Source organism: Carassius gibelio, chromosome A5 (genome assembly GCF_023724105.1).
Source record: "Carassius gibelio isolate Cgi1373 ecotype wild population from Czech Republic chromosome A5, carGib1.2-hapl.c, whole genome shotgun sequence".
NCBI lineage: Eukaryota > Metazoa > Chordata > Actinopteri > Cypriniformes > Cyprinidae > Carassius > Carassius gibelio.
Window position 1 is genome coordinate 30672299 of NC_068375.1, and position 23552 is coordinate 30695850.

The 23552-nt window shown below is 37.2% G+C and overlaps 1 protein-coding gene across 3 annotated transcripts in view; it reads right to left on the reverse strand.

Annotated features, from left to right (window-relative positions):
- Nucleotides 1–23552, reverse strand: part of LOC128011898 (neuronal PAS domain-containing protein 2) — a 57490-nt gene that overhangs the window by 21158 nt on the left and 12780 nt on the right. Inside the window, exon 1 of one of the 3 annotated variants that reach the window (XM_052594691.1) lies at nt 9314–9603. The exons of the other annotated variants lie outside the window; for them this stretch is intronic. The gene's annotated coding sequence lies outside the window, so the exon portion shown is untranslated. Of the gene's footprint in view, nt 1–9313; nt 9604–23552 lie in introns of those variants that run through there. 3 annotated transcript variants of the gene reach the window in all.

Consider the following 23552-nt stretch of genomic DNA (forward strand, 5'->3'; position numbering starts at 1 on the left):
ACAGTTTTTACTTATCAGCTCAGCTGAGAAGAGGTTTGTGTCTGTGAGATAATGACTGACCTACATTCACACCCACCCACACACACACACACAGCTTTTTAAAACAGTGCAAAACGTCACACTGACAAAAATCAGAAAGCAGCATTGCAAACAAGGTCACCAAATATATTTTGAAAATGTAATGGAAAGTTTCTAAACAAAAAAAGATAAAATAATTAGTAAGATAAAGGTGCTTCATCCAGAACGTGCCATACTGTACATATAGATGTCAAAATGTACCACAAATATTTCATACCATCAGTCTGCCTCAGAGCACAACGAGTGTGTGTGTGAGATACTTTATGATTTTTACTATGAGTTAAGTATAGTTTCAGCAAAACTGTGATGACTAGGCAAGGACAAATGAGAAGTAATAAGGTTTAGTACAGCTGGCAAGAATTAAAATACAGCACCTCCACAAACATTATAAATGCAGCACATTCTAACACACGTACACCTGTGTACAGACACAGATCACTCGCACACACACATTGTGTTTTGTCCATGTTTTTTCTAATCCACAGTAAATGTATCTGACAAATAGTTCAAGCCTTTGAACTACAGTTTCATATTTAATTCACATTTAAAATTAAATTGAAAAAGATGTTGAAAGAGAAGGGACGTAGTAAACTCTCAGCTAATGCTTAATGCAGCAGACTTTCTGCTCATAATAAACAGCATATTCTGCCTATTGTATGATGTGTTCAAGAGCAGCTGGACGGAGCACCACAGAAAAGAACAGAATGCAAAGGTCTCAAGTTATATTTTGTCAAATTAATCTGTTTTAACTCGATGAAAAAGCAATGCTCATGGGCCAGAAACATGTGGCCTGCTACCTGTGCTTTAAAGAGAATGAATTTAGAGACACTTTTCAGACAGGGTGTGCCGTTTTACCTAAAGGTTTAATGGCTTAATGCTAAAACAGCACACTTTAAGTATCTTAAAAAATTATAGGCATCCTCAATACTTGATTAGTCTGTTATTTAGGTGATTACTCAGCCAATTAATGATGATTAGTATTAGGATGATTATTCCTAAAATAGTAAACACTTTCTTCATAATAATCACATTCTGTTGAACATAAATTCTATAATGATAATGAGCAGCAAACTCTGACAATAAGAAAGCAAATTCTCTGGCAATAATATATACAGCAAACAGTCTGCTTAAAATAAGCAAGCAATCATTCTGACAAATATAAAATGTTTGCCGATAATAAATATAGCAAACTCTCATGATAACAAACATAGCAAAGTAATGAACACAAGTATCTCTTTGCTAAAAGCCTATTAAAACTTTAAACACTCAATTACAATATACAACAAATGCTGATAACAGCACATACAGCAAATTCTGCTAATAATATTTATTCATATTCAAATATCCAACAACTGCAAACTACGATGGCCCAGTCAGAATCAAGTCTACCAAAAGTGGTGTAAAACAGACATAAAACCCTTTGCTAATAATAAACAAAGCAAACTCTGCTAATAACAAATAAATTATGTATATAAAAGAAATTCTGCTAATAATTAAAATCTTTAGCACTAAGAGGCAAGGCAAGTTTATTTATATAGCACATTTCGTATACAATGGTTATTCAAAGTGCTTTACATAAAAGAAAGTAAAATAATAATGAAGAAAAATAATAACAAAAATAAAACAAGCAATTTTAAAACTTTTAAAATGATTAAAACATTTAAACATTTAACAGTTAGAAAATGATTTTTCATAAAAAAATAAAATAAAACAAAACCGTGAAAATATAGTGCAATCAGTTCGGACATTGCACAGTGCTCATTTAATAAATGCACAACTAAACAGATGAGTTTTGAGTCTATATTTAAATGTGACTAGTGTTTTAGCACATCTGATCTCTTCTGGAAGCTGATTCCACCTGCGGGCAGCATAGTAACTAAAGGCGGACTCCCCTTGTTTTGTGTGAACCCTTGGTATTTCTAACTGACTTGATCCTAATGATCTGAGTGATCTGTTAGGTTTATATTCAGTGAACATATCTGCAATATATTTCAGTCCTAGGTCATTTAGTGACTTATATACACAAGTAAAAGTACTTTAAAATCAATCCTAAATGTAACTTGAAGCCAGTGTAAGGACCTGAGGACTGGTGTGATATGCTCAGATTTTCTGATTCTAGTCAGAATCCTGGCAGCAGCGTTCTGCATCAGCTGCAGCTGTCTAATGGTCTTTTTGGGAAGGCCGGTGAGGAGCCCATTACAATAGACCACCCTGCTGGTGATAAAGGCATGAACAAGTTTCTCCAAGTCTTGACTGGAAACAAAACATCTAATTCTTGCAATGTTTTTTAAATGATAGTATGCTGATTTAGTTACTGCCTTGACATGACTACTGAAACTAAGGTCTGTCTCCAGAATCACAACAAGATTCCTGACTTGATTTTTAGTTGTTTGACCCCTAGAGTCAAGGCATTCACCTTGAACACTTCATCTTTGTTTCCAAATGCAATGACTTCAGTCATCTGTAAATCTTCAATTTAACTGAAGATAGTTCTGGCACATCCAACTATTAATTTCATCAATGCATTGGCAGAGGGAGTCCATGGGGCTGTAGTCATTTGGAGATAAGGCTACGTAAATCTGGGTATCATCAGCATAGCTGTGGTAGGCACAGCTATTGGTTCTTTCTCATTATTTGACTTAGTGGAAGCATATACAGGCTAAACAAGAGCGGTGCAAGAATTGAGCCTTGTGGGACTCCGCATGTCATGGACGTCCACTTAGACTTGTGCTCTCCTAGACTCACATAATAGCCTCTCCCTTCTAAGTATGATCTGAACCATTTTTGTACCATCCCTGAAAGCCCGACCCAGTCTTCCAGTCTCTCTAGTAGTATGTTATGATCGACAGTGTCAAACTCAGCACTGAGATCTAGCAATACCAGCACCGATATTTTTATAAGAGATATAAAAAAAAAATTGCATCAACTTATGAAGTTCCTGAGTTTGAGTTGCTGCATGTTGCTTTCTAACACATGGCTCTTCTCTATGCGAACATGGGCTACTTTCTTTTCTTATTCACAAAGAAACCAGCACTTGTAAAACATGAAAAAAAAAGTTTATGAAATGTTTATAGACGCACAAGAGGAAAGAAGAGAAGGGACTCAACCACATGAAGGAAGCCACAGAAAAAAGAGACATGTGTTCTCTTATGCATAAAGACCTGAATATCTCTTTGTTTTGTCTGTCAGAAACACACAAAAAAAGACACTTAAAAAATAATAATTGTAAACCAGCCACTCCTCCTTACCCTCATATTTGAACCTAAACACATTTACACAGACACATACACACTCATACTTAGTGAGTTGATCCCCTTCAACAGGACATGAACAAATACTGAGTCTGATCTAGTTTTCAGAAAAATGTGTTCACGTGCGTGTGCATTCTTTCTACCTGACTGGCCACGCAACATCTGTCTTTGGCCACACCCAGTGATGTGTAGCTCACCCAGAAACGTTTACAACCTACAGCATGGCCTCAAATTACACACACACAGAGAGTCAGAGTTCAAATCAAAGTTCAAATTCATAATCAGTTCTTGAGACACATACAGTATACCTCCTGTAAAATACAGAGCATAGACAAGATGAGCAACTTCACAAACAGATGTTAACAACTTTATGTCTAACACATTTTCCACATAGTGTGAAAACTCTACATATATTTAATTTTCACACCATAAATATTGTTCCTATTTACACTTGTCACTTCATGTGTTTTCTCAGATCAGATAGCTATTTGATTTGTTAAAATGGTCCTATTTACACATAAATGTGTCTCTGCAAAACAAATATAAATCTGATCTTTAGTTCTTGCACTATATGCAAATTCAGTGGTTCACATCATTGAAAGCAATAGATACAATATGCACTGCATTTTATTTGTCATCAGCTGAAGACTGCAACAGTTGAGAGAAAGCCATCTGCACTGATGATACAATGTAGTGTTCTCCATTTTTAATGAATATGACTGTGTGATGAACATAGAAAGATGCAAATTGCGGTGCCAAACATTGTGTTTTATTTGCATCAGTTTGCACATGCTCGCTGAATAGACTTTCTCAAGACACCATATCTGTGGAGACGTGTGTTGCAGTAGCTCTGTGGTATTTGGCTATCAGCAGCAGCACACTCACAAACCTTTTTGGTCATTTTGGGAGGAGTAAAATTGGTTGACAAGAAGAATGAGATAATGATGCCAGTGAAGAGTTGAGATGAAATATTAGACATGATGTGTGAAGAAAACAGACAAAAAAAATAAGAACAGAATATTTGGCAATTGTCAAATAAAGCAAATAATGTGGGAAAACTATTTAATTCTATTTTTAAATGTTACATATTACAGTCAAATTAAACTAAAGAGTGAAAATCTGATGCAGTGAATCAACAGTTTTTTTCCTCTCCTCATGTATTAGCTCCACATTCTCCTATATAATATACAAGCCATTAAAGCCTGATTTATCAAATATAATATACATACACACACACACACACACACACACACAGACAGATAAAATTACATTTGGAAACTTTTTTTTTTAAACATTTTGTCTAAAAGGTTCAATATGAAAAAAAATCTGGCTATAAAATATTATGTCAGGCTTTAATAAAGATATAACATCCATTTGACTGCTACAAGCAACCACAACACAAAATAATAAACTGAGCAAAGAGAACAGAGGACAGTGTCATAAGAGTTAACTCCTTCCCCATTCTGTCTAACATTATGATACACACACACACACACACACACACACACACACACACACACACACACACACACACACACACACACACATTTACTTAACTTTCTAAATGGGGACATTAAATAGACTTCTATTGTTTTAATATACAGATAGATATAAACTTTTCAACTTTAACCCAACCCAACCCCTCACTGTAAACCTACATTTTTACAATTTCAAAAAAACTTTATTTTTTTTTACAAATGGGGACATCCCAAATGGAGGTTTTTGCCGATTTTGTCAGGTTTTGCTCACTTGTGGGTACAAATTTGTCCACAAAATATAGTTACACACACACACACACACACAATTAACTCATTAATACACACAAGATTACACATAAAGCATGCCTATATAAACACACATGGGAATGTGTCAAAGTAGCTGTTAGGTTCAGAAAGAGGTCAAGGGTCACACTCAGTGGTGGAAGCTGATGGGGCCCCTGCAGTATTCCAGTATTGTTAGCCCAGAGATGTGTGTAATGGCCTCATTCAAAGAATACAAGCAAAACAAATTTCTTAAACTGAATTGAGTGCAAATTTAGTTGTATGAATGACACGGACAAAAATTTGTTCTGTTTGTGCTTCATGAATGAGGCCCATTATATAAACAAGCATGGACATTATAGTTAATAGATTAAAAGCATCACATAGATATAGACTACTGTTCAAGAGTTTGTGGTCAGTTTTTATTAAAAAAACTATTATTAAAGTAAATACATGTATACGGTTATAAAATATTAGTTTTTAAATAAATGCTCTTTTAAATAAATGTTCTATCAAACTTTCCATTCATCAAAGAATCTTGAAAAATATTGTATTACAGTTTCCAAAAAAAAAAAAAAAAAAAGCAACACAACTGTTTTTAATATTGATAATAAGAAAAATTTTACCCGAGCACCAAAACAGCAAATTAGAATGATTTCTGATGAATCATGTGACACTAAATACTGGTAATGGCTGCTGACATTCAGCTTTGCCATAATAAGTCATATTTAAAAATACAGTAGTCAACATTTGAAGCTGATCAAAAAAGAAAAATTCGTCAAAGTTTTCCTAAGACAAGAACAGGTGTTGTTTTGCTTTTAGGACAAACATTTTTTTGATCAAAGGTATGGAAAGTAGAAAACTTATTTTAAATTGTCATAATATTTCACAATAAATAAATAGATAAAAAATGTTTTGGCTACACATTTCTATGTCTGGCTTTTACAGGGTTAATAAAGATATAACAACAATTTTCTGCTACAAGCAACCACAACACAAAATAATAAACTGAGCTAAGAGAACAGAGGACAGTGTCATCAGAACTTCCCCATTCTCCATCTAAAATCTCACTAATAAGAATCTTCTCTATGATCCACACACACACACACACACACACGTCTGGTCAGCTATCCTTATGGGGACTCTCCATAGGTGTAATGGTTTTTATACAGTACAGATCGTATTTTCTATCGCCCTACACCAACCCAAAACCTAACCCTCCCAGGAAACTTTCTGCATTTTTAGATTTTCAAGAAACTTCATTGTGTAATTTATTAGCTTGTTTACCCATGGGGACCTCAATTTAGGTCCCCACCATGGCACGAGTCCCCATGAGTCTGTGTGGATTCAGGTTTAAGTCCCCACCAGAATAGAAAAACAAGTACACGCACACACACACACACACACACACACACACACACACACACACACACACACTTACTTAGCTATCTAAATGGGGACATTACATAGACTTCTATTGTTTATATATACAGATATTTATACACTTTTTAACCTAAACCCACCCCTCACAGTAAACTTTCTACATTTTTACAATAAAAAAAAAAAAACTTTGTTTACTTTATTTACTTTACTCTCACTGACAGTATGAAAGACAGTGTATGAACTGGCACGAGCACCTGTACATTTGGGCAGAAAAAAAATAAAAATATAAATAAATAAAATAATAATAATAATAATAATAATAATATATAGTAGTATATATATATATATAGTAGTATATATATATATATATATATATATATATATATATATATATATATATATATATATATATATATATATATATATATATATATATATATATATAACTAACTAATTTATTAATTACAATTAATCATTATTAAGAATACATAGAATAATGCACAAATGTATGTTTTCCATGTAAAGACTGACAGACAACAGCATTGTGGAACTTGTGGAGTGCTGATTAACTGTTGGGATGATTCACGCAGCTGTGTTGTCCCTGCATTTACTGTAGATGCTGCCTTCATCAACCAGGTGAATATTTCAAGTGCACCTCATTCTTCTATAATCACACACACTCACTTACAAACAAAAACACACCAACATAGAGAGGAAATGTCAGGAAAAAAAGCAATGAGGATCAAGTATCCTGTACTTTCATTAAACAGTTTAATTGGACTCTCAGTGCAATGTGTGCAGTACACACAGAAATATCTATGCAAACTGTAATTAGTAACAATATGCTACTGACCAGGGAGAGAAAGAAGAAAACAGATAAGATAAGTACAGTGAGAGAACAACAAAGAGTGATTTCCAGGAGATGAACAGCCTGACTCCCATGTGAGTGGTGAGGGAATTATTGCATCACTTACTGTTTACAGTATTACCATGAAACCAAGAGGCCACCTTTAACTAGGGGCCAACTATACAGCAGCACACACAAACACCATCAACAAAGGGGCCTAGGTACAGAATCCAATACAAAATGACACACTGCACAAGCTTCAAACCATTCACACGTCTTCACCATCACATGAATGTCCAATATGTGATATTACAAGAATTCAAAGATTTGCGCTTGCATGCACTTGCCAAATGACATGGAATACTTTTGGGAAGGGTAAGGGTTAAACCTACTTAACCCACAACCTTCACCCAAAAAGGAAAAATCTGTTAAGATTTGGTAAACATTTACTTTCATTCTATAGACAGACATGGACACACACACACACACACACACACACACAGAGAGAGAGAGAGATTGCTCAAAATATCTTCTGTTTCACAGAAAAAAAAGCAGAAGTTTGGAACAAAATGAGGGTGATTGAAATATTTTCATTTTTGGGTGAACTATCCCTTTAACTAAAACAAAACCAAAAACAAAGACACAATATCCTAAAAAAAAAAATTGCATTCTCTCTTTCTGTTCTTTTATTTCACTTCTGCTCTCATGCATCACAATTGACATATTGTGCACTCCGGATAATGTTGGTTCTGAGATATAAGCTTACAATATTCCACATGTATAGACATTTACCATTTTAAGCAACATTTTTTTTTTAATCTTTAGTCTTTTATAACTGCTCTAAATATTTTATACGATATAAAGCTAAAAAAACCACATGCATAATGAAGTACATTAACAATATGGTATGTATACTTGTAATGAAATGCTAAATAATAACAGTAGCTTTTTGCATAAATTCAGTAATGTTAACAAATGGAAAGCAGCGTACTGTTGCCATGGTTACTTCCTCAGACAAAACGCGAATTTTGTCTATTTGAAGACGTTCTGACTAATCCAATTAATTCAGCCTAAATGATTTATACATTAATGTAAATTTAACTTAAAATCTCGATTAAAAAAAAAAAGTCAATGAGCACTTTATGCGGGAGCCACCCTTAAATTGTTACTTTCAGTCCAAATCATTTCCTGAACCACAAAAAAAAGAACCCAAACACGCAATCCCAGCCCAAACAGTAGAAGGAGTCCAAGGCCACGAAACTAGAAGCGCGCACACACACACATCAAACCAGTTACTTTCTTACGTTTAAAAACGAACTGCCCGAGGTACGTTTATGCCCCTCTCAACCACTTTGATTAAAGAAACTACTAAGATAGAAATTAAATTGACAAGTGAATAGAAACTACAGTCACAACATGATGAAAAAAAAAACGTGTACTGTGTAATTAAGTCAGACAGGATGCTCTTAAGAATTCAAGTAATTTTTCAAGTCTCAATAGCCCAACATTAAGTCACATATCTTCCAAGCAGGCAGGTTTTATGCTGCTTGAGATAACGTTACTGGTTTCAGTGCATTGTATACAGTGACCCATTTCGACTGGATTCCAAGATTTCAGATCAAGACAGTCAAACCAGCAAAAGCCGCATGCAAAATATTAATCAGCTTTCATAATCCCATTGTCCAAAACTGGACTGAATGTGTTTGGTTGTGAGCTCACACACAATCCACTGCGTTTGGGATAAAAAACATAAAGGTGAGGAAAAGCGCGCTGTAACATCAGAGAACCCGGTGATTCCTCGCGACCCTCACGCATCAATCTGTATACTCACAACTCTAGGACTATGACAACCTTACGATTTCCACTTAAGTTTCCCTATATACCAAGAAAAAGCGAAGAAGCCCCAAAAGGGCGATCTTTAAATGCGTTTAAAACAGTTCTGTAGACTTTAGTTGTTGTGATTCTCATTTGCATTATAATTCGGGATATCTTACCGTGCGTTAAGGACAGGTCCACACTTAACTTTTGCCCTCGTCCGCGCCTCTCATATTGAAGCCAGGAGTGAGTTCGACTTCTCCATAATCAACCCACGAGCCAGACTGAAGTCGGACAAGGGACAGAATATGCACAAAACACACTAACTGAAGGATCAGTCATAAATGATAAAGCGGCAGAGGGGACCACGCGACTTGGCAATGTGTTTTCGCTACCGGGTCCACATCCTCCGCTCACGAGCGCCTGTAAACAGCGCTGAGCTGATGCGAAGTATGAAAGTAGGTCAGATGGGAGCTCAATACTTAACCAACGACATCAGTAACCGCCCGCACCCTCACACACACACACATCAGAGAAAAGATAATGACAAATGTCAGGAACGCACTCGAACATAAACAGTCGACAACAATCTTTTTAAAACCATTTTTATAGACGATGCGCTAGTTTGGCTTTGTTTTGGTGAACGTCACTGTCAGTCCGTGTGGAGCTGACGGTCGCCTTTCGCATATGCACATTTGCCTCACTATAGCCGCTTTAAGTTTACATTTTACATACATTTTCCTGTAAGACGATACAACTCTTTGTGGAGCTCGAGCTAATTAAATAAATTAAGAATTTAACTAATTAGTAAATAAAAACATTAATAATAAGAATTGAGTATTGAAAGTTCGGGATGAAATGGACAAATCCTCATTTATTATGACTGGAAAGATACAGTAGTTATTGTGGAAAAAGTGATTCTGCTGGGTAGAACAAAGAAACAGAATCACAAAAGAGCAATTGCATGGGGAAAAAATATATGGTACATTATTTAAGTATTACAGATGTCAAATACCTGAAAAAAAAAAAAAAATTAATGTGACAGTTCAACAGTGACCATGGTGCTTGTTGGAGGTGACTGCGATAAGTCCAGACTTAAAGGGTTAGTTCACCCAAAAATGAAAGTTAGCCCATAAATTACTCGCCATCAAGTCTTTCTTCTTTCAGAAGAATCCAGTCGGAGTAATATTAAAAATTGTCTTTAATCTTTCAAGCTGTTAAATGGCACTCAACGGATGTTGGATGCATCAGTCCAAAAGAAGTTAAATAAAAAGCACCCATCCATAAAAAAAAAAAAAAAAAAAAAAAAAAAAAAAAAAAAAAAAAAAGGTGTCTCACATGGCTCCAGGGAGTGAACAAGACCTCCCGTAGCAAATCGATGCCTTTTTGTAATAAAAATATCCATATTCGAGATCAGCATTGGGCATGCGCTGGTGAGTCTGAAAATCAATGTTTGTTAACAAGAGAAAAGGAAGCAAAGTTTCCTTACTTTAGCAAAATAATTAGATTATATCAAAATGCTCAGATATTCTTCTTTACAAATCCTGGTTTTGTTGCGTTTCTGAGAACAAATAAAAATTTTAATAACTCCAAATGAATTTGTCTGAAAGAAGAAAGTCATATACATCTAGGATGTCTTGAAGGTGAGTCATTTATGGGCTAAATTTAATTTTTGGGTGAACTAACCCTTAAATATGTGTCAATGATCAAATTCACATATATATAACACACATACATAAAATGTATATTATATAACACACATACATAAAAATTTTATATATATATATATATATATATATATATATATATATATATATATATATATATATATATATATATATATATATATATATATATATATATAAATTGTTTTTATTTTGAAGGCACAAGTGCTCTACCTCCTGCTCTATTTTGGAAGTAGTTTTCTCACATATTCTACTGATGCAGCAAAAGATGAAACTGGGTCTGTTGCAGTGTCAGGAGCTGAAATGATACTATATGATACAGTTTACTGATGTTTGAAATAAAATAAATTGACTCTTCAGAAATTAGCATTTAATAAAAAACTTTTTATAGGATAAAACATGCTGTCAGCATAAAAAATGTTCATAAATACAATTAGGTAACAACAGTTAAATCAGAAATAATGTGTAATGCAGGATAGCCTGCATCAGGACACAGTAACAGTTGCCATGACAAAACACAGAATCAGACCCTCTGTCCAATATGGCCGCTGGGCAGAAGATCAGCTGAGCCTGAAACAGCTGTGTGAATTTACCGGCTCAGTGCATTTTTACTGTACTCCCCAAATAGATGTAATTGCTGTGCATTATTCTTAACATTTGAATGGTTTTTTTTGAACATGATGTTCAAGAAAAACTGCTTATTATTATAAAACCAAAAGTAATGCAGTTATCTTTTGATAACTCTTAATGGATGCAATTTTAGATTCATCATGCCATGAGTCATTGGGTTTATAAGAAGATCAACAAGAAGAACAAAAAAACAATGACAACAATCGTTTCTTTCTTTCTCTTGTCATTTCTTTTGTGTTTTGCTTTATCACTGGGTTTTTTGATGTTGGTGCTACTTTGGTTTGGAAGCTGATTGTGGCTCTGTTGCTTTAAAGAACTACCAGAGGAATATGGGTCAGTGGAACACCAGCATGAGCGCGAGGGAGGAACTGAGAGCGAGAAAAAAAAGGGAGAGGGAGAGAATGTAATGCTTTGTAGCAGAGTTTCCAGGATTATTAGCGGTCCAGCAGAATAATTGATTCTCCCATGTCAGTCTCAGTGACTTTTATGAGCAAACAACATTTAGAAGTTCAGGAAATAATAACAAGAACTTCCTCATTAGAATCGCACAGGAGATATGTGTCAAGGGTGTGTGTGTGTATGTATGTGTATGTACATGTACATGTGAGCACACAGCCTATGTTTCTGTGGGAAACCAATAGAAGGTCAAGTGATTTTTCATAAGGAATTCACAAGCTAGTCATCTGATTCTCCCTTTATAGGAGCAAACACTTCTGTTCAGACATATATGCAGACACACTATACAGTACATAAGTATGCAGCTGGTCCTTTTTCTTGTTTTTGTCCTGTAGCATTCTTAAGGCAGTGTTTTTTTTTTAGACTTGCACTGACACAATTTACAATCAGATTCATTTTAGCAGTTAATTAATAACCTATTACAAACCTCTGCTTCCTGATACCACCAATCCCATCCTTACTAATAAACGTCAGAGAAACATCAGAAATACTGACATTATTTCATCTTTCATACTTTAACCATCTATGTTTGGATCAGTTTCTGTTGATCTTTGGATATCTCTCTCACAAAAAGTTGATAAAAATCACTAGTTCTTGGGAGCTTTCAGTTTCTTTACTTAATGCACCATGTATTCACGCTATGGCTAGAATCTAGCTTTTATCTAATTAAAAGATTTCACCAACAATAGTCACCTCTCTAAGTACTTTACATGGACAAACACATCCAAAATTGCTTTTATGAATGCGTGTTTAAAAACTTTTAAATGTACATGCATTTACATTATTTTTGACATGTTTATACTATGAAATATAAAAACACTACTAAAGTATTTAGTAAAGAATCTATTGGCAAAACGTTATCTAATTACATGTAAACCTTATCAACATTATTTTTAAACCATTATTAAATTGGAGACAAGCTATCAACAAACTATTACCACACCAAATAATCAAACTAAAATTTAGTTCAATTATTGCCAAACTAGGGCCAAATAAGCCCCAAAGACGGCAATAAATGACAAACATCACCAAACTACTGATATATTGTTACCATCAATCCATTAATGTGTGAAAATTATAAAAACAAACATTATAAAAAAAAAACTATAAAATATATCAACTATGAACTATATATAAACAAAATCTTGTCTTGAGTCATTTAAAAGAGGGATGGAACGATTCATATATCATATTCAAAAACTTACAGTTATAAAACTGATATGCATTGCTAACAGGCAGAAGATTTCAAAAATACTTGATTCATATTCAATTCAGTGAGGATAAGTTTAACCTCTCATCTTCTTTTGTTGAGCCTTACACAAGATTATGTAGGTCAGCTGGAGTAAAGCAGCAGTTTGCTTCAATCTCAGGAGGACAGAAGTCTTGTAGATGTTTAAACCCCCACAGCCAGAAATATACTGTATGATCATTTCACAGGAGGTCATTTTACTCTCAGAGCCGAGATAATTGCTGCTCTCTTTCTCCATTTATTCACACGTCAAAAGCTCCATCATTCAGTCTATCCATCCATTTTCTATTTATTCCCGAGCATAAAGTACAGATGTTCTGGGCTGCGGTCTTTTATAATTGTGTGTCATTGTGTCTTGCAATTATCCACATACAGTATTGTGTGTGTCCTTTGCTGCATAGTAAAGCCACATTGTTCTTTTATAGTTGTAATTATCTTAATGTGGTCTGACCCAGCTAACTGAAAAAGCTAATCATCACATATTAGATCAAGGCTGTTAATGAGTGTGTGTGAGTATACATTCTCTCACTTTACCATCAAGAGTCATTAAAAAGGATGCAGTGCTCCACCTTTCCCTTTCTGCGTTTGTGTGGTAAAGAGAATAAAAGAGAGACAGAAAGAAAAAGAGAGTGAGAGTGAAGGATTTATTATATAGAGTTAGAGCAAAAAACACAAACTAATTAAGGGAAGAGAGACTATAATTAAAATGGCCTGTTTTTAATTTAACAGTGAGCTACTTTATATCAAACAGAACAGTGATATCTTAATTATAGAGGCAACATCAGAGACACAGAAAAAGAGAGAGAGAAAATGGGAGGGTGGGTTTAGTAAGAGGTTGATTGGCTGTAGTCTTTTTTTAAATACTTGGATAAATAAAAAAATATATAAACTCACTGGCTCCAGCTCCTTATTTCCATCCTTTCATGCCATTATTAAATAGTCGAGTTATAATTAATAAGGTCCCTAAGCTTGAACAGAAAATATTTCTGAATAAACCTTTAATTACAAAATTCATATTTGTTTCTCAGTATAATGGAAATGAATTCAAACAAAGGTTAATGTTTAAAATGAATACATGCATGCATATACATATATTGAATGAATAATTTCGTAAAAGATTCAAACAAACAGAGGGACATCTCCATGAAGTCCGTAAAAACAATTTGTAATGTGTACTGTGTGTCCGTGAAATTTTTCACAGATGATTTAAAGTATTATCAGTTACGCATTGTATTGTGTTGTGCTCAATAAAAAAAATAAATAAAACTGAGAACATTATGACTAAAAGATTTGTCGCACAAGTACATGCATTCATTTCCAACAAGAACATACACACATACAGTAAGCCTGAGATTTTTTTTATTACAGAATTGTTACAAATTACATATCAACAATAACAATTTGACAGAATTAGTTTTTTTAGATGTAAGTTCTTTTCAGAATGTCTTTTTGTATGTATTTGGCATCCTTTTATTACAGCACAACTTGTGCTACAAGTTTGTGTAAAACCGGATCATTCTGTATAAAAGTTTGCATTAACAGTGTCAAAATTCGGATTATTTGATTACTGACCTTGATCTTAAACATTTCTTCATGTTATATCACTTTTCTGTAAGTACAAAAAATTCTAAAACACTGTTTATTACCAAATAAAAATGGAAAACACTTAAGTTTTTTAATATGGACTTTTAGACCCGACTGTAAACACACTTAAAACACACACACACACAAAGATAACATATTTTAACACATTGATTAATTTTGCCAGGGGAAAGACTGAAACATAAACTGATTAGATTGCTTGACTCTAGGGCCACTGTAGATCTATGGGTCCCATGATGCATTTCAGCATTGGTGAGACTGCCCTTTCGAATCGTCCATTTAATAACCTACCAAACAATCTTAATATTTGATATGATGCAGGCTGCATTCATTTATCAAACCTATATTTTGTATTTAAAAGGCCTTTTGGCTAATTATCTGATGTTTTTAGTGTAATGACTGTTGTGGTTTCCTCTCATTAGCCTATAATTAAAGAACCATCAATCTCTTCTGTGTATACCAACAGCATAAATAATTTACTTGTATATTCAAAACTTTCATTAGATGTCATTAATATTAACCACTCAAACAATCCTCAAAGTCCTGTGAAACACAAAGAGAAAGAGAGGGGGAGACAGTGAGTGAGGGAGAGAGAGGCAAACTGAGCGAACAACACCGAGAGATTGTAAATACCGATTATTTCAGCTGGCACAGTTACAACTAGGGCTGCACGATGTGTCGTTTAAGCATCGATATCGCGATGTACGAATCCACGATAGTCACATCACAGGATTTGCGATGTAGGCTGTCGTAGTTGATCTGTTATTCATTAACTGTACAGGCCAGCTGCTCCCTGGCCCTTGACGAATGTGATTCGTGGATTAATTGCACAACTTAAAGGTGCCATATGCAAAAATTGAGGTAAAAATATCCATAACATGACCTACACGCATCAAAAGAATGAGAAGAAATAAGGGCGATGATGTCATAAAAAAAATATGTCAAGTTATAGTGCTGCAGAGATATCAACCTTAATTAGCATTAGCATTACTAGCCCCGGCCCGACAGGTGTCGTAATACCAGTTTCGGCCATGGGAGGCGGTATGCGGGCAACATAACCACCAGCCAACCTGCAATACACGAATAACTCGCACGGCTTGTGGGCCTGATGTCAATCATGTGGAAAGTACAGCGCAGAACTTCATTTCAGTTCAGGGAAGAGAGAGAAAGGATGTCTAAAGCCCTTGGCAGGAGACCAACCGCGGTCGGAATCACAAATCAAATCCGATAAGAAAAGGAGCCGAACCAGAGTAAACATCGGCACTGCTTTCAATCGCTGGATTGATGGACCTGAAAGAAATGAGGCTCGACTCCGAACTTGCAACATTTCTAACAGTAAGTTAGATGCTGTTAGTATTTGTTTTATATGTGTGTGTATTTGTTTTCGGGAAGTTATAACATAGAAATGTATCGAAGGCTGTTCGATAAACGTGCTAATGTTAGCGATGGCTAACCGTAGCTGCGTTTGATAATTAGCTAGCTATAACTTAACGTTACCCATTTTATTATATCATAACTAACTTGCTCTGTCTAGTCTGTTGGTCTCCGTGTCCTCTTTGATTTGTGTTTTTTCTGTGCGTGAAAAAATTGATGTGTGGCGTGAAAGCGTGTGAAAAGAGTCAATTGCGTGCGTCTCACGGTGAATGCTTGAGAGTTGGCACATTAATTCCCAAGCAGAATAAAGGACAGGTTTAGCGTTTGTATTAATCTATGATGTGTCCCTGTTTGCGTACAGGGACATAAAAAAATAAATTAAAAGTGATACGTGGACCAAGGTGTCTGAGATTGTTCATTTTTTAGTAAAGGATCCTAATATTTTGTCCACAACAATATTTAATGAGGTTAACTTATAACTCCTTGTGGTTAGTCTGCACGAGATCAACAAGCTTGTTTGCTTTGCGGCCGCTTTAAATACAAAATAAGCATTCGATCTACGTTAGAGCGTCTGAGCGCTCACAAATCTTTCTGCAGCAGAAAGAGCGGCAAGATCGATTTTTGACGCTCTAGACGCCAGCGGTGTGAACGCACAGTTAGGCTTCTGCTATGGCTGTAGTGTTGTTGTGAAAGTAGGGGCGGAGCATAGAGACTATGCCGTTTCTCGTTTGTTACTCTAGAGTAGACCAATTCACTTTATTGAGGCATACTGCCCCCATCTGTTATGGAATGTGGAGTATGACTTGATTTTTTTTGCCAAACATTACAGATGGCACCTTTAACCATCATAGAGGGAAAGTTTAGTGACAGGACTGAAAAACACATGCAAGTTTAACAGGGCAGAGAGAGAGAGCGCGCGGGACAGAGAGAGAGCGCGCGGGACAGAGAGAGAGCGATCCGTCTTCAAACAACACGATCGCTGTCTTGCTTCCTCTCCCTCTCGCATATTAATCAATTGACACGATGGTGTCGATGTTTAAATCATTTAAAATGAGAATGTAAGTGTGCTCACCCCATTTTTTTTGTATGAAAAAATATCACAATATATATCGCAGAAAAATAAAATATCGCAATGTAATTTTTTCCCAATATCGTGCAGCCCTAGTTACAACCCTCTACAATCCAAGTAAATCTCTCACCTGCTACAAAATTTCCAAAGCCAAAAGCCAAATAATAACTTTTGTTAAACTTTCCATATCGATTTTCCTAGAAACTAGATTTTCAGTAGCACAAACGTGTGTGAGAATGGAACAGAACAGAATGTAGCATCCATTTACTGTTAGCACGCTTTAAATGATACAATGAGTGATTATAATGGTTTCTGTGTGCTTTGATGCAACATGTTGCATTGTTCGCATCCAATTTATTACCTGCCAGTTTAGATCAGTGCTGCTTTACTCGACTGTGTATTATTTTCATAGCAACGACTCTTTACTTCAGTGTTCTCTTAACTTTGTAGCACAGCATTTTCACTATATGATAAACAAGCATGTAATTATACGCCTTCAGGCTTGTATTATTTTTACAATGAAACAGACAAGCAAAAAGAAACAGATCAGAGACGTATATCTTTATTATTAATCAACTATCCCATACTACGTATTTTTAAATTATATATATGCATATATCGCATATATGCGAATTCTCTGAAATATAAATGAATATAAATGGTGTTCCTGTAGCTCAATTGGTAGAGCACTGCCTTATCGAGCGCAAGGTTGGGGGTTCGATTCCCCGGGAACACATGATATGTAAAAATTGATAGCCTGAATGCACTGTAAGTCACTTTGGATAAAAGCGTCTGCTAAATGCATAAAATATATATATAGTGGAGAGATTCACCTAAGGCCAGGTGCGACTCTTTTTCGTGTCGGGCCAATTTTCAGCATTGTCGTGCGTCGTTTGTCGTGCAGTGTTCGTGTAGTGTACAAGGGGAAAACGAGAGGCGATTAACCTCTCCCGACTGACAATCGGTTGGTCGGATGGATTTCTGACATGTCAGAAATTTTGGTCGCCTCTCATGAGGTATCGCACTATTGTCATGTTGACATGGCGTGTAGTGTGGACTGAAGTGATGGAGGGAAAACTTGTGGAGTTATGGCAGCAACATGTCAGCCTTTTCGACGTGTCATCGTAGTTTTTTTTTGTTTTTTACATTTCAGCACACAGAATTGCGCATATCACCAAATCAGTACGTTTATCTGTCTATGGTTTATCCCGGGAAAGCATGTTTATTCTAAAACAGGCACAAATATCCGGGTTCTGAGGGATCCTATGTGTTGATTCCCCACGTATAGTGTGAGCAGTCAAATCGCAACTTGACGATCAGACTGTACAGTGAGCACATAATAATCGTGAGCTTTGGCTTTATATCGCATGCAATCTACTCGTACAATGTAAGTTGGTACCTTGCCGAAATCTCACAGTGTATGCCCGGCTTAAGGGAAGTTCGATGAGAGAGGTGTTACTTAGAAATGGGATACCTGGTCCTGTCAATGTAAACCAGCAGAGCACAAACAGAACAAAGCATTTAGCCTCTGATCCTCCACAGAAGAGAATAGAGGACAGTGAAAAGTAGAAAGCTCAAGCATCTTGCAAGTGAACATTGGGAACCATTTTGGCATAAAGGCCGGTTTAGGCCTGAGAAAGACCTTATCTTATCCACTGAGAGAGAATTAAGCACACGAGGGACAAACAGAAAGTCCGTGCAAATCACTGACATGTTTAGCTGATGCCAAGGCCAGGAGCAGAGCTGTCTTGAAAGAGAGAAGCTTAAAGGAGTTATCTTCCAGGGGCTAAAAAGGCTGCTGAGACAAGGTCTCCAGCACCATGGAGAGGTCACATTCTGGAAATACTCTTCTAGTAACTGGAAGGGAATGGCAGGCACCCTTCATAAATCTATAAATAAAACAGTGATCCCCCAGTGTAGTGCTGTCAAACCAAACATGACATGCAGAAATAGCCGCTAAGTAGACATTAATAGTGGTGAAGGATTTCCCACCATCGATAAGGTCTTGCAAAAAAAATCTAAATGTTAGGGACTGAGCACTGATCTGATATCAGCTCAGCTGGTGCCCCTCGTATCACTACTCAAACACACCACTTGCAATCATAAAGGAAGCATGTAGAAGTGGAATTCTGAACAGTAGGAACAACATATGCCACAATGTGTTTAAGTTTGCCCTTTCATGGGCCAGGCCCAGAGGGGCACCCTGCCCGGGTAAGGATGGTAGATTTCCCCATTTGCTTGAGACAGGAGGTTTGTCCATAATGAGAGGGACCATGGCTAGGCATACAGAATAGGGATTATCTCTGTCAGCGATGGAGATTTGGTCTATCTGGGTGCTATCACAATCAGAGGCAGGCTCTGTTCTTTCACCCTGACAACAGTAGGAGTTAGCAATCAGAGAGGAGGAAATGCATAGAGCAGCACATTGGGACATGGGCAGGCCAGTGCCTCCATGGCGAGGGGGGCATCCTCATCCAACAGAGAGAAGAACATAGGACAATGACTGTTTTCACCCAAAGCGGATCAACGACCACCTGACCGAACCTCTCCCACAACAGAACCACTATCCCATCCTGTTAAGGACACGTCTGTCATTTACACTTTCCGCAACTTGATTTACACAATTCTGTATTTCTCCAGTGGTGCAGTTTTGCTGTGCATAGAGTGACAGAGATTGCGTAATGGGCTAAGATGAAGAGATAAAACCCACTTCATGAATGTCCTCATTCTCAGAAGGCTCAGGGCAGGACATGACAGCCAAAAACATAAGACCCTGTAGTCTGAGATGTGCGATAATGTACCCTCGCTCCCTCCCTGAATTGAGAGAGGCAATTCATGAAAGAGTGAATGCACTCTTGCAACAGTTGCACACATCATTATGGAATTCAGCCCCAGACCTAGAAATATCACATTCTAGGCAGGAGTGAGATTGCACACATTCACTCAGAAGTTGAGCACTGTGACTTGAGCGAGCACAAGGGCTGTATTACTTTCTCTCCTGAATCAGCTAAAATCGGCCAATCATCTATTTATGTCAGGATCCTGAGACCCTCTATTCTCAGTGGTTGCCAGGCCCACCTCTGCACACAGACAAAAAGTCCTTGGGCTTAAAGCGAGACCAAAGGGGAGGACTGTGAATTCGTAGCACAAGCCTTGGTAGACAAAGCATAGGAATTTCCTGTGATAAGCATAATTGCTTATGTAGAAGAAAGCATCTCTCAGACTGATCCATGTGAACCAATCGTTCTGATTTACTGAACGTAAGAGATAACCGTGTGTTAACATTCTGAAATTGTATTTCCTCAAATGTTGGTTCAACACTCTGAGATCTAGAATAGGACAAAGTGATTCGTCCTTCATTGGAACTAGGAAATAACGAGAGTAAAATCCCTGACTGCTTAAATGTAAGGGTACTACTTGGACCAACCCCTTCTCGAGGAGAGTAGAGATTTATTCATGAGAAATTTAGATTTCAGAATGTGAAGAGCTCACTTCAGTATGAGAAGAGATCAATCTGTTGAAACTCTAAGGTCTTTTGGCGAACTGAAGTCTGTACCCCTTTGTTATTGTGTGAATCACCCATTTGGAAGCTGACACAGATAGAAAGGGTGTTACATGATTTGCTAGAGTCCCCACACAAACCAGAGAACTGCTAAGAGCTGCGAATTCGGTCAGTTCGCTTTTTTTTGTGGTACAAAGGAGCCATCTTGTGGACATTGTGAGGAAAATGTGGGGTTGTAAAGATATGTTCTCTCTTATTATTATTGTAAAAATATTATCTTATTTTTTTATTTTTTTATTTTATTGTGTATTGGGCAACATTTGGGTCGAAGCCTTTATTGAACTTGATGAGTGAAGGGAGCTGTGTGGTGACAGTTCTTGTGCACATTTTCTCACCATGTTCCAGTGTGGAATGGGGAAACGCACAATGGGTAACATATGGAGCAGTGAAGCCTGTGCCAACTCTGAATGACTCTGCCGACAGATATGCTCAGTTTTTTGAACAGGGTAATGGGAGGGGGAGAATTGGTATCCAGAGTGCTGGCTGCACAGAGGGCTGGTGAAAAAGGTAATTCACCGTGACTATCTCCTTACAGCGATCAGGTGATGGTGACCCTTTCTCCAGTTGTTGTCCCATGTTGACTAGGAGTTCGGCCTGATAAGTGAATAGCAGGGAGGAGACGTTGAGGACTCTTACTGCCAAAACCGAGGCTTGATTAATGGACGCTGTGAAACAATCCATCTTGTTGGGTAGAACAGGCTTGGGTGGGGTGAGTGAGCAACCTGCCTTGAAAGAAGTTAAGGTGTCTGGCGATATAGGGCTCGATGGCAGGGGGTCCCCCATACTGAGATTCGCCATATCCTTAACCTCAAGACCCACAAGACTGTGTTTGAGATCAAGCGAAAATCCCCAGTTGTGCTTTATATGTTTAGCACATGTTGGGAGGGCGGGAAGAAGCTGCTTTCTAGGGCTGGGAAGGGGTCCAAGGAGTTTCACTTCATACACGTCCCTTTCTTGGTCCAATGCATTCTGAAGCGCTAGCCATTGAGGCGAGTGGCCACTCGCTCACAAAACTTGAAGAGAACTGACAGGGGCAAGGCAGCGGGAGCATTAGCCTGAGGGGCTACAGGTGACAGGATGGCCTCCTTTTCATCCAAGTTGTCGAGAAGACCTGCATCATCCTTGTCCCCAGAGCCGGGTGGCTTGTCGATGAAATGGGGATCAGTCAACAAAAAATCCTCAAAGGGGGACAGGTAGCATTAATTGGGACAGCACAGAGAGGCAGCACCACAAGAGGCCCCTGGAAGCACACCGGGTTGACCATTTTTTTCCATTTGAGTCAGACAATCCCAAGTTGACACTCTCAGTAGTGGCCACCTTGAGCTTCCGACACAGGAACACCAAGCAATGGCTACAGTTCTCTGGGAAATTGATGGGTTCTTGAGCGTGTTTAAGACCAATGTAAACAATGCTAAAGGGATGGGTAACCCTAGCGGCGATGTGTGCACTGCACGCAGCCGGACAGGCTAGCTGGTTGTCCACGGGGATTTGATTTTGAAAGAGGCAAGAGTAGCAGACAGTAGATGGAGTGCAGTGCAGTATACAAAATCAGTAAATGCAATTGAAATATCTGTTAAAATCATAGTTAGCGTTTAACTGAAACAGTGGCAAGTAAAAAAAAATATTAGCCAATTTGCTAACAATAGCCATTATTTGGTCGCCTAGCTTGGAAATTTGACATTCCTGTATTGTGTTGTTTTCATGCATTCCCTGTTTTTTAGTTTCATGTTGGAGCTGTCTTGTTGTGCGTGCGTTGCAGTTTTGAGTTTGCTTGTGCCGTATGCTCTTCTGTCCGCATGTGTTGTGGTGTTCAGTGTAGCACGCAGTTCATGTACAGGTGCATCTCAATAAATTACAATGAAAAGTTCATTTCAGTAATTCATCTCAAATTGTGAAACTTGTGTGTTAAATAAATTTAATGCACACACACTGCAGTAGTTTAAGTATGTTCATTTACTGTGCATGTACTCAATACTTGGTAGGGGCTCCTTTTGCTTTAATTACTGCCTCAATTCAGCGTGGCATGGAGGTGATCAGTTTGTGGCACTGCTGAGGTGGTATGGAAGCCCAGGTTTCTTTGACAGTGGCCTTCAGCTCATCTGCATTTTTCGGTCTCTTGTTTCAAATTTTCCTCTTGATAATAGGTTAAAGGGATAGTTCACTTTCAAATTAAATTTTGGTATGTTTTAGCTTACCTCAAGGGCAACCAAGATGTAGGTGTCTTTGTTTCCGCAGTAGTTTCCATTTTGATATTTTTAGGTCAAACTGTTCTTGTCTGTGACTCAAATAATGGAAGTCTATGGTCACCACCTCAAAGAGCATGCACAGAGAAGTCCAAATTAAATAATTCCCCATCATCACTTCTGTTGGCATCTCACAACACTTGCTACAAGAACACCACCAAATTTGAAGAGATCTCTGTCTCTCTGAGGCTTGAAGACATGCTGCTGCAGCAGATACTCCATCACTCTGAGTTTTTGATCTGTGTATTCTGGTTCAAATAAATATGGTTGTGAAAAAAATTCAATGTTGTCTGTTGATAAATCTAAATCGTCTTCCATTGCTATTTCCTGTACGTCTAAATATGTTTATATATTCACAGTGAAAGGTAACACTTCCGAAATCTCTGTGTAAACAATGAGTGACGTACATGCGCGAGAGATAACTTCCGGCACTTTCCGCGCTTGCACTGACTAAGCCAGGAAACACGAGCAGCCTCCGATCAGTTGGACGTGGTTGTGTACAAGAGGTAAAAACGGTATAAATATGGTTTGTTTTCTTACAGAAACCG